Raw genomic sequence first — 14,337 nt, forward strand, 5'->3', positions numbered from 1 at the left:
TAGAATAATATGGCGCATGTGCTCAGCTAATTTGGTGAAGTGCTGCTCTTTTTTCCCCCATTTTTCAGTCATTTAAATGTCATTTTGCATAGGATAATACAGAGGCCTTCTCACCTTTATGACAGTTAAAGCGCCCCACCAATGGCCCGACGTCCGTGAAAGTTTCCAAGCTTCTTTAGGATCACGTGACGCATGCGCATGCCCGATTTTGTGAGGTTGTATGCAAATCAGACAGCAAGATGGCCGCTTTCAGCCATTTCATGGGATTTGCCATAGAAATGCATCATTTTGACACCCTTTTAACAGTTATAGCGCCACCAAGTGGCCAGTCGCCACGTCCTTTTTCACGCGACCACAGAATGAGCTCGTACATACGCGTGCTGAGTTTGGTGCAAAAATCTCGTTCCGTTCACGAGTTATAGCCAATTAAGCAAAATGGGCTCCTCCCACTTCAAACGTTTTGGCGGCCCTTAGGGACCGTGAGCCCAAATTTTCACTTTTTTTTTGATAATTATTGACATTCGGACTCCAGAGAATCTTGCTGCACTGGTTTGGTTCCGGTCGGGCCAAAAACCTAGGACTAGTTCGCGAAAGTAGGTTTTGTGAAAAACCCCAAATACCCGAAAATTTTCCCGGGTGACGAGCAAATCCGAGGCATGCACCTGGTCCGCCTCGAGCCAAGGAATCCAACGATATAAGACACTTGAGCCTACGCCTCACGGTTGATGAGTTATGAGCCGTTTCGTACTTTTGACCGCTGTAGCGCCCCCGTCAGGCCGATCGGGGCGGGCCTTGGTGACGCTGTAGGCGGTGTGAGTACTATCAGCCCCCAAAGTTTCAAGTCTCTACGACTTACGGTTTGGTCTGCCCGATCAGTTTTATGTCTGAATGTTGCATCATGGGAAAATTAACAATAACAATAGGGTTTCAGCACTTCGTGCTTGAACCCCTAATAAGTGGCTAAAAAAGGGCCACAAAAAGGCCTCTAAAAAAAAAACTATAGGGTCTAGGCACTTGCCGCTTGCGCTGCTGCGTTCCAAAAACTTTATCAAGCCTTTTAACGTGTGCCTCGGAGAGGAAAAAGTATGTTTTTTGCCCTTTTAGCTCATTTATCATGGAAATGTGGTGAATTTTTTTTTTACCTTTTAAACTGTGACACCTCCACTGATGGCCCGATCTCCATAAAAGTTTGCACGCTTCTTTAGAATAATATGGCGCATGTGCTCAGCTAATTTGGTGAAGTGCTGCTCTTTTTTCCCCCATTTTTCAGTCATTTAAATGTCATTTTGCATAGGATAATACAGAGGCCTTCTCACCTTTATGACAGTTAAAGCGCCCCACCAATGGCCCGACGTCCGTGAAAGTTTCCAAGCTTCTTTAGGATCACGTGACGCATGCGCATGCCCGATTTTGTGAGGTTGTATGCAAATCAGACAGCAAGATGGCCGCTTTCAGCCATTTCATGGGATTTGCCATAGAAATGCATCATTTTGACACCCTTTTAACAGTTATAGCGCCACCAAGTGGCCAGTCGCCACGTCCTTTTTCACGCGACCACAGAATGAGCTCGTACATACGCGTGCTGAGTTTGGTGCAAAAATCTCGTTCCGTTCACGAGTTATAGCCAATTAAGCAAAATGGGCTCCTCCCACTTCAAACGTTTTGGCGGCCCTTAGGGACCGTGAGCCCAAATTTTCACTTTTTTTTTGATAATTATTGACATTCGGACTCCAGAGAATCTTGCTGCACTGGTTTGGTTCCGGTCGGGCCAAAAACCTAGGACTAGTTCGCGAAAGTAGGTTTTGTGAAAAACCCCAAATACCCGAAAATTTTCCCAGGGTGACGAGCAAATCCGAGGCATGCACCTGGTCCGCCTCGAGCCAAGGAATCCAACGATATAAGACACTTGAGCCTACGCCTCACGGTTGATGAGTTATGAGCCGTTTCGTACTTTTGACCGCTGTAGCGCCCCCGTCAGGCCGATCGGGGCGGGCCTTGGTGACGCTGTAGGCGGTGTGAGTACTATCAGCCCCCAAAGTTTCAAGTCTCTACGACTTACGGTTTGGTCTGCCCGATCAGTTTTATGTCTGAATGTTGCATCATGGGAAAATTAACAATAACAATAGGGTTTCAGCACTTCGTGCTTGAACCCCTAATAAGTGGCTAAAAAAGGGCCACAAAAAGGCCTCTAAAAAAAAAACTATAGGGTCTAGGCACTTGCCGCTTGCGCTGCTGCGTTCCAAAAACTTTATCAAGCCTTTTAACGTGTGCCTCGGAGAGGAAAAAGTATGTTTTTTGCCCTTTTAGCTCATTTATCATGGAAATGTGGTGAATTTTTTTTTTACCTTTTAAACTGTGACACCTCCACTGATGGCCCGATCTCCATAAAAGTTTGCACGCTTCTTTAGAATAATATGGCGCATGTGCTCAGCTAATTTGGTGAAGTGCTGCTCTTTTTTCCCCCATTTTTCAGTCATTTAAATGTCATTTTGCATAGGATAATAGAGAGGCCTTCTCACCTTTATGACAGTTAAAGCGCCCCACCAATGGCCCGACGTCCGTGAAAGTTTCCAAGCTTCTTTAGGATCACGTGACGCATGCGCATGCCCGATTTTGTGAGGTTGTATGCAAATCAGACAGCAAGATGGCCGCTTTCAGCCATTTCATGGGATTTGCCATAGAAATGCATCATTTTGACACCCTTTTAACAGTTATAGCGCCACCAAGTGGCCAGTCGCCACGTCCTTTTTCACGCGACCACAGAATGAGCTCGTACATACGCGTGCTGAGTTTGGTGCAAAAATCTCGTTCCGTTCACGAGTTATAGCCAATTAAGCAAAATGGGCTCCTCCCACTTCAAACGTTTTGGCGGCCCTTAGGGACCGTGAGCCCAAATTTTCACTTTTTTTTTGATAATTATTGACATTCGGACTCCAGAGAATCTTGCTGCACTGGTTTGGTTCCGGTCGGGCCAAAAACCTAGGACTAGTTCGCGAAAGTAGGTTTTGTGAAAAACCCCAAATACCCGAAAATTTTCCCAGGGTGACGAGCAAATCCGAGGCATGCACCTGGTCCGCCTCGAGCCAAGGAATCCAACGATATAAGACACTTGAGCCTACGCCTCACGGTTGATGAGTTATGAGCCGTTTCGTACTTTTGACCGCTGTAGCGCCCCCGTCAGGCCGATCGGGGCGGGCCTTGGTGACGCTGTAGGCGGTGTGAGTACTATCAGCCCCCAAAGTTTCAAGTCTCTACGACTTACGGTTTGGTCTGCCCGATCAGTTTTATGTCTGAATGTTGCATCATGGGAAAATTAACAATAACAATAGGGTTTCAGCACTTCGTGCTTGAACCCCTAATAAGTGGCTAAAAAAGGGCCACAAAAAGGCCTCTAAAAAAAAAACTATAGGGTCTAGGCACTTGCCGCTTGCGCTGCTGCGTTCCAAAAACTTTATCAAGCCTTTTAACGTGTGCCTCGGAGAGGAAAAAGTATGTTTTTTGCCCTTTTAGCTCATTTATCATGGAAATGTGGTGAATTTTTTTTTTACCTTTTAAACTGTGACACCTCCACTGATGGCCCGATCTCCATAAAAGTTTGCACGCTTCTTTAGAATAATATGGCGCATGTGCTCAGCTAATTTGGTGAAGTGCTGCTCTTTTTTCCCCCATTTTTCAGTCATTTAAATGTCATTTTGCATAGGATAATACAGAGGCCTTCTCACCTTTATGACAGTTAAAGCGCCCCACCAATGGCCCGACGTCCGTGAAAGTTTCCAAGCTTCTTTAGGATCACGTGACGCATGCGCATGCCCGATTTTGTGAGGTTGTATGCAAATCAGACAGCAAGATGGCCGCTTTCAGCCATTTCATGGGATTTGCCATAGAAATGCATCATTTTGACACCCTTTTAACAGTTATAGCGCCACCAAGTGGCCAGTCGCCACGTCCTTTTTCACGCGACCACAGAATGAGCTCGTACATACGTGTGCTGAGTTTGGTGCAAAAATCGCGTTACGTTCACGAGTTATAGCCAATTAAGCAAAATGGGCTCCTCCCACTTCAAACGTTTTGGCGGCCCTTAGGGACCGTGAGCCCAAATTTTCACTTTTTTTTGATAATTATTGACATTCGGACTCCAGAGAATCTTGCTGCACTGGTTTGGTTCCGGTCGGGCCAAAAACCTAGGACTAGTTCGCGAAAGTAGGTTTTGTGAAAAACCCCAAATACCCGAAAATTTTCCCAGGGTGGCGAGCAAATCCGAGGCATGCACCTGGTCCGCCTCGAGCCAAGGAATCCAACGATATAAGACACTTGAGCCTACGCCTCACGGTTGATGAGTTATGAGCCGTTTCGTACTTTTGACCGCTGTAGCGCCCCCGTCAGGCCGATCGGGGCGGGCCTTGGTGACGCTGTAGGCGGTGTGAGTACTATCAGCCCCCAAAGTTTCAAGTCTCTACGACTTACGGTTTGGTCTGCCCGATCAGTTTTATGTCTGAATGTTGCATCATGGGAAAATTAACAATAACAATAGGGTTTCAGCACTTCGTGCTTGAACCCCTAATAAGTGGCTAAAAAAGGGCCACAAAAAGGCCTCTAAAAAAAAAACTATAGGGTCTAGGCACTTGCCGCTTGCGCTGCTGCGTTCCAAAAACTTTATCAAGCCTTTTAACGTGTGCCTCGGAGAGGAAAAAGTATGTTTTTTGCCCTTTTAGCTCATTTATCATGGAAATGTGGTGAATTTTTTTTTTACCTTTTAAACTGTGACACCTCCACTGATGGCCCGATCTCCATAAAAGTTTGCACGCTTCTTTAGAATAATATGGCGCATGTGCTCAGCTAATTTGGTGAAGTGCTGCTCTTTTTTCCCCCATTTTTCAGTCATTTAAATGTCATTTTGCATAGGATAATACAGAGGCCTTCTCACCTTTATGACAGTTAAAGCGCCCCACCAATGGCCCGACGTCCGTGAAAGTTTCCAAGCTTCTTTAGGATCACGTGACGCATGCGCATGCCCGATTTTGTGAGGTTGTATGCAAATCAGACAGCAAGATGGCCGCTTTCAGCCATTTCATGGGATTTGCCATAGAAATGCATCATTTTGACACCCTTTTAACAGTTATAGCGCCACCAAGTGGCCAGTCGCCACGTCCTTTTTCACGCGACCACAGAATGAGCTCGTACATACGCGTGCTGAGTTTGGTGCAAAAATCTCGTTCCGTTCACGAGTTATAGCCAATTAAGCAAAATGGGCTCCTCCCACTTCAAACGTTTTGGCGGCCCTTAGGGACCGTGAGCCCAAATTTTCACTTTTTTTTTGATAATTATTGACATTCGGACTCCAGAGAATCTTGCTGCACTGGTTTGGTTCCGGTCGGGCCAAAAACCTAGGACTAGTTCGCGAAAGTAGGTTTTGTGAAAAACCCCAAATACCCGAAAATTTTCCCAGGGTGACGAGCAAATCCGAGGCATGCACCTGGTCCGCCTCGAGCCAAGGAATCCAACGATATAAGACACTTGAGCCTACGCCTCACGGTTGATGAGTTATGAGCCGTTTCGTACTTTTGACCGCTGTAGCGCCCCCGTCAGGCCGATCGGGGCGGGCCTTGGTGACGCTGTAGGCGGTGTGAGTACTATCAGCCCCCAAAGTTTCAAGTCTCTACGACTTACGGTTTGGTCTGCCCGATCAGTTTTATGTCTGAATGTTGCATCATGGGAAAATTAACAATAACAATAGGGTTTCAGCACTTCGTGCTTGAACCCCTAATAAGTGGCTAAAAAAGGGCCACAAAAAGGCCTCTAAAAAAAAAACTATAGGGTCTAGGCACTTGCCGCTTGCGCTGCTGCGTTCCAAAAACTTTATCAAGCCTTTTAACGTGTGCCTCGGAGAGGAAAAAGTATGTTTTTTGCCCTTTTAGCTCATTTATCATGGAAATGTGGTGAATTTTTTTTTTACCTTTTAAACTGTGACACCTCCACTGATGGCCCGATCTCCATAAAAGTTTGCACGCTTCTTTAGAATAATATGGCGCATGTGCTCAGCTAATTTGGTGAAGTGCTGCTCTTTTTTCCCCCATTTTTCAGTCATTTAAATGTCATTTTGCATAGGATAATACAGAGGCCTTCTCACCTTTATGACAGTTAAAGCGCCCCACCAATGGCCCGACGTCCGTGAAAGTTTCCAAGCTTCTTTAGGATCACGTGACGCATGCGCATGCCCGATTTTGTGAGGTTGTATGCAAATCAGACAGCAAGATGGCCGCTTTCAGCCATTTCATGGGATTTGCCATAGAAATGCATCATTTTGACACCCTTTTAACAGTTATAGCGCCACCAAGTGGCCAGTCGCCACGTCCTTTTTCACGCGACCACAGAATGAGCTCGTACATACGTGTGCTGAGTTTGGTGCAAAAATCGCGTTACGTTCACGAGTTATAGCCAATTAAGCAAAATGGGCTCCTCCCACTTCAAACGTTTTGGCGGCCCTTAGGGACCGTGAGCCCAAATTTTCACTTTTTTTTGATAATTATTGACATTCGGACTCCAGAGAATCTTGCTGCACTGGTTTGGTTCCGGTCGGGCCAAAAACCTAGGACTAGTTCGCGAAAGTAGGTTTTGTGAAAAACCCCAAATACCCGAAAATTTTCCCAGGGTGGCGAGCAAATCCGAGGCATGCACCTGGTCCGCCTCGAGCCAAGGAATCCAACGATATAAGACACTTGAGCCTACGCCTCACGGTTGATGAGTTATGAGCCGTTTCGTACTTTTGACCGCTGTAGCGCCCCCGTCAGGCCGATCGGGGCGGGCCTTGGTGACGCTGTAGGCGGTGTGAGTACTATCAGCCCCCAAAGTTTCAAGTCTCTACGACTTACGGTTTGGTCTGCCCGATCAGTTTTATGTCTGAATGTTGCATCATGGGAAAATTAACAATAACAATAGGGTTTCAGCACTTCGTGCTTGAACCCCTAATAAGTGGCTAAAAAAGGGCCACAAAAAGGCCTCTAAAAAAAAAACTATAGGGTCTAGGCACTTGCCGCTTGCGCTGCTGCGTTCCAAAAACTTTATCAAGCCTTTTAACGTGTGCCTCGGAGAGGAAAAAGTATGTTTTTTGCCCTTTTAGCTCATTTATCATGGAAATGTGGTGAATTTTTTTTTTACCTTTTAAACTGTGACACCTCCACTGATGGCCCGATCTCCATAAAAGTTTGCACGCTTCTTTAGAATAATATGGCGCATGTGCTCAGCTAATTTGGTGAAGTGCTGCTCTTTTTTCCCCCATTTTTCAGTCATTTAAATGTCATTTTGCATAGGATAATACAGAGGCCTTCTCACCTTTATGACAGTTAAAGCGCCCCACCAATGGCCCGACGTCCGTGAAAGTTTCCAAGCTTCTTTAGGATCACGTGACGCATGCGCATGCCCGATTTTGTGAGGTTGTATGCAAATCAGACAGCAAGATGGCCGCTTTCAGCCATTTCATGGGATTTGCCATAGAAATGCATCATTTTGACACCCTTTTAACAGTTATAGCGCCACCAAGTGGCCAGTCGCCACGTCCTTTTTCACGCGACCACAGAATGAGCTCGTACATACGCGTGCTGAGTTTGGTGCAAAAATCTCGTTCCGTTCACGAGTTATAGCCAATTAAGCAAAATGGGCTCCTCCCACTTCAAACGTTTTGGCGGCCCTTAGGGACCGTGAGCCCAAATTTTCACTTTTTTTTTGATAATTATTGACATTCGGACTCCAGAGAATCTTGCTGCACTGGTTTGGTTCCGGTCGGGCCAAAAACCTAGGACTAGTTCGCGAAAGTAGGTTTTGTGAAAAACCCCAAATACCCGAAAATTTTCCCAGGGTGACGAGCAAATCCGAGGCATGCACCTGGTCCGCCTCGAGCCAAGGAATCCAACGATATAAGACACTTGAGCCTACGCCTCACGGTTGATGAGTTATGAGCCGTTTCGTACTTTTGACCGCTGTAGCGCCCCCGTCAGGCCGATCGGGGCGGGCCTTGGTGACGCTGTAGGCGGTGTGAGTACTATCAGCCCCCAAAGTTTCAAGTCTCTACGACTTACGGTTTGGTCTGCCCGATCAGTTTTATGTCTGAATGTTGCATCATGGGAAAATTAACAATAACAATAGGGTTTCAGCACTTCGTGCTTGAACCCCTAAAAATCAGTACAATTACAATAGGGTTTCAGCACTTCGTGCTTGAACCCCTAATAAAATAATATAAAATCCAACGTCTATAGTTGTAAACAATTATTTACAATCATGCAGTTAAATCTCATGGAGAACATACCAACATTAAGAAAACGTATACATTTATCTATCTTTATATCCATCTACTTGCACATTTATTCATATCTATCTTTCTAATTAATGTCATAGTTAATGTTTTAACTGTTTATGTTCCTCTTTTAATGAACATGACAACATCTGGAAAGGTTTACTGTCTAGATGTAGTCATGTTCAGTTAGACACACAGGCAGTTCCTCGGGAGAAGAAAGCTGAGCAGCCAGACGTCCTCGGAGATGGTTCCCTGATAGGTCCCTCTCACCCACTGCTGTCTTCTTGTCCTTGGCTCTCCTCCTCCTCCGCTTCCTCCTCCTCCAAGAGATCACCTCCCATCACACAGATGTTGTGGAGGATACAACAGGCACCAATCACCTTTGGGGCGAACAGTGGCCTGATCTCCAGGGCCCGCAAGAAAATTGCACGCCAGCGAGTTTTTAACATCCCAAAGGTGCGCTCGATGATGTTCCGTGCTTGTGCATGATGCCTGTTGTATCGGGCTTCAACTTGGCCTGTTAATCAAAAATCATGTAGAAAATGTGTGGTGTATTGCAAATTCATGACAGTAACAATTTGGTTTATCGTGTGTGTGTGTGTGTGTGTGTGTGAGATAAAGTGTTCTTACTTGCGACAGGCTGGCGGTACGGGGTCATGATTGCAATAGGATGCTGCAGGCAAGGGTATCCACCATCTCCCAAAAGACAGTATCCAGCTGGTGGATACAGAGCCTGCTGGTACATTGGTGATCTGCGCAGCACAAGGGCATCGTGTACAGAGCCTGGATTGCCAATATACACATCTATAAATGTGCCTTTGGCATCACAGGTGCCCTGTAGAATGATGGAAGGAAAGATCTTTCTATTTATGTAGCATCTTTTTTGTGGCATTGCAGGAGGAACAATCCTGATGTGGCACCCGTCGATGGCACCAGCAGCACAGCGGAATGCCTCATGGCCAGCAAGGCGAGCAAAGCCACTCCCCACCTCATCATCTCCTCCACAACATTGTGAACAGTCCTACACACTGTTGAAAGTGGCATGCTGAAGTTATCAGAAGTGACCCTGTAGGATGCTCCACAGGCGAGCCAATAAACCGTAACAAGTACTTCAACTTCATGGCTCCATCCATGGGCTTTCTGACGGGGCAGCATCTGTACCAGCATGTTTATGCTGTTCCTGGAGAGCCTGAAAGCTGGCTTTAAATCCTCTCCAGAAAAAAACTTGACCAGGATAGGTACCTGGTCATTGATCTGTGAATACCTGCGAGTGGGACTTTGTTCCTGTTAAAATATATAGATAATATATAAATTAAGAATGTTTTTACTTGTTGTATTATGTATTTGTTATATGTATTGCTTTAAAAAAAGGTTTTTACTATACTGTTGTTGCATTATGTATTTATTATATTTTTGGATTTTTAAAATGTTTTTACTATATTTAATGTATTTATTACTATAGGCTTTTTATTCAGTTGTTTTAAGGATATTGTCTAAAATTAATAAAAATCTGCCAGAATTAAATTTCCCTCTAACATTTGCTCTTTTCTTCAAGTATTTGTTTATACTCAATTTCGGTTTCATTCATTTATTGATAAGCACTAGCACAACATTATTCCCAGAGTCTAAAAGGTGTAGCCTATATGATTATTATAGACATTAAATGTCCGGTTTGTGTTAATGCAGTGACATGATGTGCACATAACTATATAAAGATGGTAAACAAACTTATCAACTTATTTGAGCACCACAAATACAAAAGGTGTGTGAAGTGTAAGCTAGTTAATTTAAATGTTATTAACTGTCAGACCTCTATTGTACTTGTCAGTTTATTTGGTACACTGAAAAATCTAATGTAGTCTCATGACATCCCTTCAATACTTCATATAACTTTTTGTGAGTTAATACTTTATGTAGTCTGTTGATATAAGGTGCCTATATGATACATTATAATACATTTGTATTATTACTTTTCATTTGGATATACCTAACTTCTAAGACCACATAATTATATGGGCAGTTTATGAAGAAAGAAACGTACAAAGCTGGAGAGACATGCTAATATGGCACGTCTCTTCGCCATCCTCCGCTGCATCCCGGCTTTTCTTTGACGGATTTGTCTTCTCAGTTCGGCAGCCTCCTCTTCAGCATCTTGATAAAGAATAGCAATTGCAATGGCAATCCTAAGCTGTTCCATTTTGATTTACATCGATTTACAATTGATTTACACCTTTCAACCGTTTTTCCCGCTTTTTTTAATTTAAATTGTAGCTGAGTGGGTTTATTGCTAGATTGTTCTTAATGAAACGAGGCAGTTGTTTCCACATATTTTATTTTATTTTAAACGACGTAAATATAATCACAGTAGGTAATGTTACCTGAACCACATATTAATGTTTAATAGTTTTTCAAATAAAAAAAGAGGCAGTTGTTTAATATTATATTCAATTTAATTATAAATATAAAGTGAAAATAGTCAGAGTAGGTACATATTAGTTTAATACTAATATATCTAATAAAAAAAAAAAAGTTAATTCAAGTAAAGCATGCAGGTCTATTGCATGCTGAGTGACGCTGTCAAGTACGATGACGTTCCATTTGTAGAATGACTGGACTCGCGTCCTCCCGTCCTCGAGAGTTCGTTCTTCTGAGTCGAACTTGGCAAGTCCAAACTCGGAAGGACAGAAGTCCAGACTCTGCGAACTTGGTATTGAGAAACGGCTACAGTCTATTGCGACGGCACTGCAGCTAACGACATGGAGTCTGATAACACCAAAAAACGACCTGCCTCCAGCACAACACAGACTCCAACACAAACTCCAAAAAAAAAAAAAAAAAAAATGTATCTGCTGAAGCTCGTCAGGCCAAACGTCAATCGGATCGACTCAGGACGAAAACACGGATCAACATTGGCAGAGCGTTTGAATTATGGAGAGACCTCCGCTTTGTTTTAGGTATAAAAACAGACCCTGAGTTGGCTTGAATCTTTTGGACAGGTAAGCTAACAATACTTCAAAGCATGTAAAATATATTGTGATTTTGTGCTTTAGTTGACTCAAGTTAGACATCATTAGTTCGCCAGCTAACGCCGACCAGTTGCTAACGTTATCTGATGTGAAAGACTACAGTTGTAACTTTATTGCTTTTCACGAGCACGAACGCTGTTGTTGCAATCTGAAACATCACCGCTAGAGGCCGCTGGATCCTACATACAGCACCTTTAAAGGCAAGGCAATGTGTTGTATATATAGCACACTTCATTTTGTTTTATTGCTTCATTTCTATAATGCATGAGCAATGATTATTTTGATAATTGATTTGTTTGTTGATTATTTTTATGATTAATCAGATTTTAAAAAGCCAGATTTAATTTTCAAACTGCAGAGGGCACACATGCAACATTAATCATGTTCATTAGAAATGTATTAAGTCTTCCTTGAAGAATTATTCTGAAAGTTTCTTACCAAAACTTATTTAAGAAGAAAGCAAAAGCTTTGTGTGACGATCCATCAACATCCTTTCCACTTTCTGGCTTGGCTTTTGTTTTGCAAACAAAAAGAAAAGAAAAGAAAGGAAGGTAAACCTATGTGAGTACTTTGCATTTTACACCCTTTACAGAAAGTCACATGGTCGCTGAGAAGTGTTACCAGGAGTGATTAAGAGTTTCATATTAAATCTCAAAGGTCATATAAACACTATTGATTATTTTTTAAAAAGGGGAGGGGCTTTTCGATATGCCCCGCCATGTCTTCCTGACAACACATTGAACAATGCTGCGCGTTTCAAGGCACTTCAGTGGGTCTTTAAAAATGTCAATCATTAAAAAAATCATTAGGGGTGGTGGTGGCGCAATGGATAAGACACATGCCTTTGGTGTGAGAGACCCGGGTTCGAATCCACTGTGAGACACCAATGTGTCCCTGAGCAAGACACTTAACCCCTAGTTGCTCCAGAGGCGTGCGACCTCTGACATATATAGCAATTGTAAGTCGCTTTGGATAAAAGCGTCAGCTAAATGAATAAATGTAAATGTAAATTAAAAATAAATAACGGTCATCATACTTGAGTGTCAGACATGCAGCATGAAAAAAAAATAGCATCCAGGTTTCCATTTTCTGCTTACCTTAACATACTTCTATTGCTGTTTCCTAAAACTCTAAAGCTAAACCCAGATAGCATGTAACCATTGAAACAATGTTGAGTCAGTGTTGATGCGTCAATGCTGATTACATTGAAATGACGTTAGAAAGTGATGTTGCTTTAGCATCACTCTTGCACCTTTGGTTAATATTGAAATAATGTTCAGTTCTCTTACGAGAGATTCTCTCGAACTGCGTAGAATACGCTAGGGGAAAATCCTTTTCCACGAGAATACTGAAGCCAAAAAATTATCCTTAATTTTGTATTAATGTAAAACGCGTTGCGGCAGCATACAGACATAGGCGAGGCAGCTCGCGCGCCTATTGGCTGGTCTGCTGGCAACTGCTTAAGCCTATCGAGCGAGACCTAGAGTGACGTCAGACCCAATGAGCTTCGCGCCCTCTGCGTCACGTCCCGCCGAAACGGCCGTGGCTTAGGTCTATAAATACCGCTCGCAGGCTTATATCTCTGATTTTTCATCCTTCAGCGAAGCAACTCACATCGCTGGATCCGAGAAGAAGCCGCGCTGTTGAAGAAGCACTTCAGCGGGACGAGTCGAGAAGCTGCTGGCCGCGCCGCCTTCATCGCCTTCCTGCTGCGCTATCCGGCGTTATATCCTTTCTCTTCTACTGTGCCTTGTGTGTGCTCGCCAGCCCGGTCTCACCCCAAAACGTCACATACTGACGCGTCTTGACCAAACGGCAATATACGACGAAAAGGGTACCCCTAAAACGTCCATATGAGACGAAGACATAAGCACATAGCCGCGCCTCTTAGCGGTACCCTAACGCATACCTAAACCTACCCATAACCCGAATAGTCACATACGGACGTTTTAGGGGTACCCTTTTCGTCGTATATGTCTCAGTTCCCTGACCAGGCGACTGGAAATGTCTATACTGCAGCAAACGTGCCTGTTTTTTAATACACGCACGCCTGCAAGCAAACGCCGAAGAAAACATGTTGACGCTCTTTATATGCTCGTGCATCTGAAAGCCTTTGTGTTTCCCCCCTGTGGCTCAGTGGTGGAATCCTAGGTTTTTCGCACGGGGCACGGGAGACCGGTGTTCGAATCCCGGTCTAACGGCAGATAAATTATGCCGCCAATGCTTCGTTCTGTCAGTTCCCTGGAAGGCGACTGCAGACGTGCATTTTGCAGCCGACGAGCGCGTTGTACAACCCGCTCGCCTGCACCCAGACACCGTTTCTATGGTTCCCGTGCGTCACTGGCGAAAGGAGAAAAGAGTGTTCTAGTCCCGCTGCGGCCGGGCCGATCTCAATTTCTCACACATTTCTCATTCCCCTCTGAAATTCAGGCGACTGGAAATGTCTTTATTGCAGTGAGCGAGCCTGTTGTTACACGCACGCCTGCAAACAGACGCCAGCATGTTGACGCTCTCTGATAATACTCGCGCTGACTGAAATCCTATGTGTCTTCCCCTGTGGGCCAGTGGCAGATTCACAGGTTTCCGCACGAGAGACCTGTGTTCGATCCCGGGTCTACCGGCAAATAAAATTATGCCGTCAATGCTCGCTCTGTCAGTTCCCTGAAGAGGCGACTGCAGATGTGTATTTTGCAGCCAACGAGTGCGTTGTACAACCCCCTCGCCTGCACCCAAACCTTGCCGCTCGTCCAGTTCCAAGAAATGTGACTGGTCCGGCGTATTTAGCAGCCAACAAGCCGGTTCCATTGCCCGCTTGCCTGCACAAAAAAGCCATTTTTACGGCTACCCAGAAAAAGTCAGGGCGTTAAGAGCTTATGTGTCTCGCTCGTCTGTTTTCTGACAGACGGAGCAGCTCTTTGTTTCGTTCAGCGGGCGTTCTAAGGGACTAGCCGTTTCGAAACAGACCCTATCCAGATGGGTAGTGGACGCAATAGCGCTAGCTTACACAATCAAGGGCATGCAGTG

The sequence above is a fragment of the Rutilus rutilus genome (assembly GCF_951802725.1).
Source record: "Rutilus rutilus genome assembly, chromosome: 3".
In the NCBI taxonomy this organism is placed as follows: Eukaryota; Metazoa; Chordata; class Actinopteri; order Cypriniformes; family Leuciscidae; genus Rutilus; species Rutilus rutilus.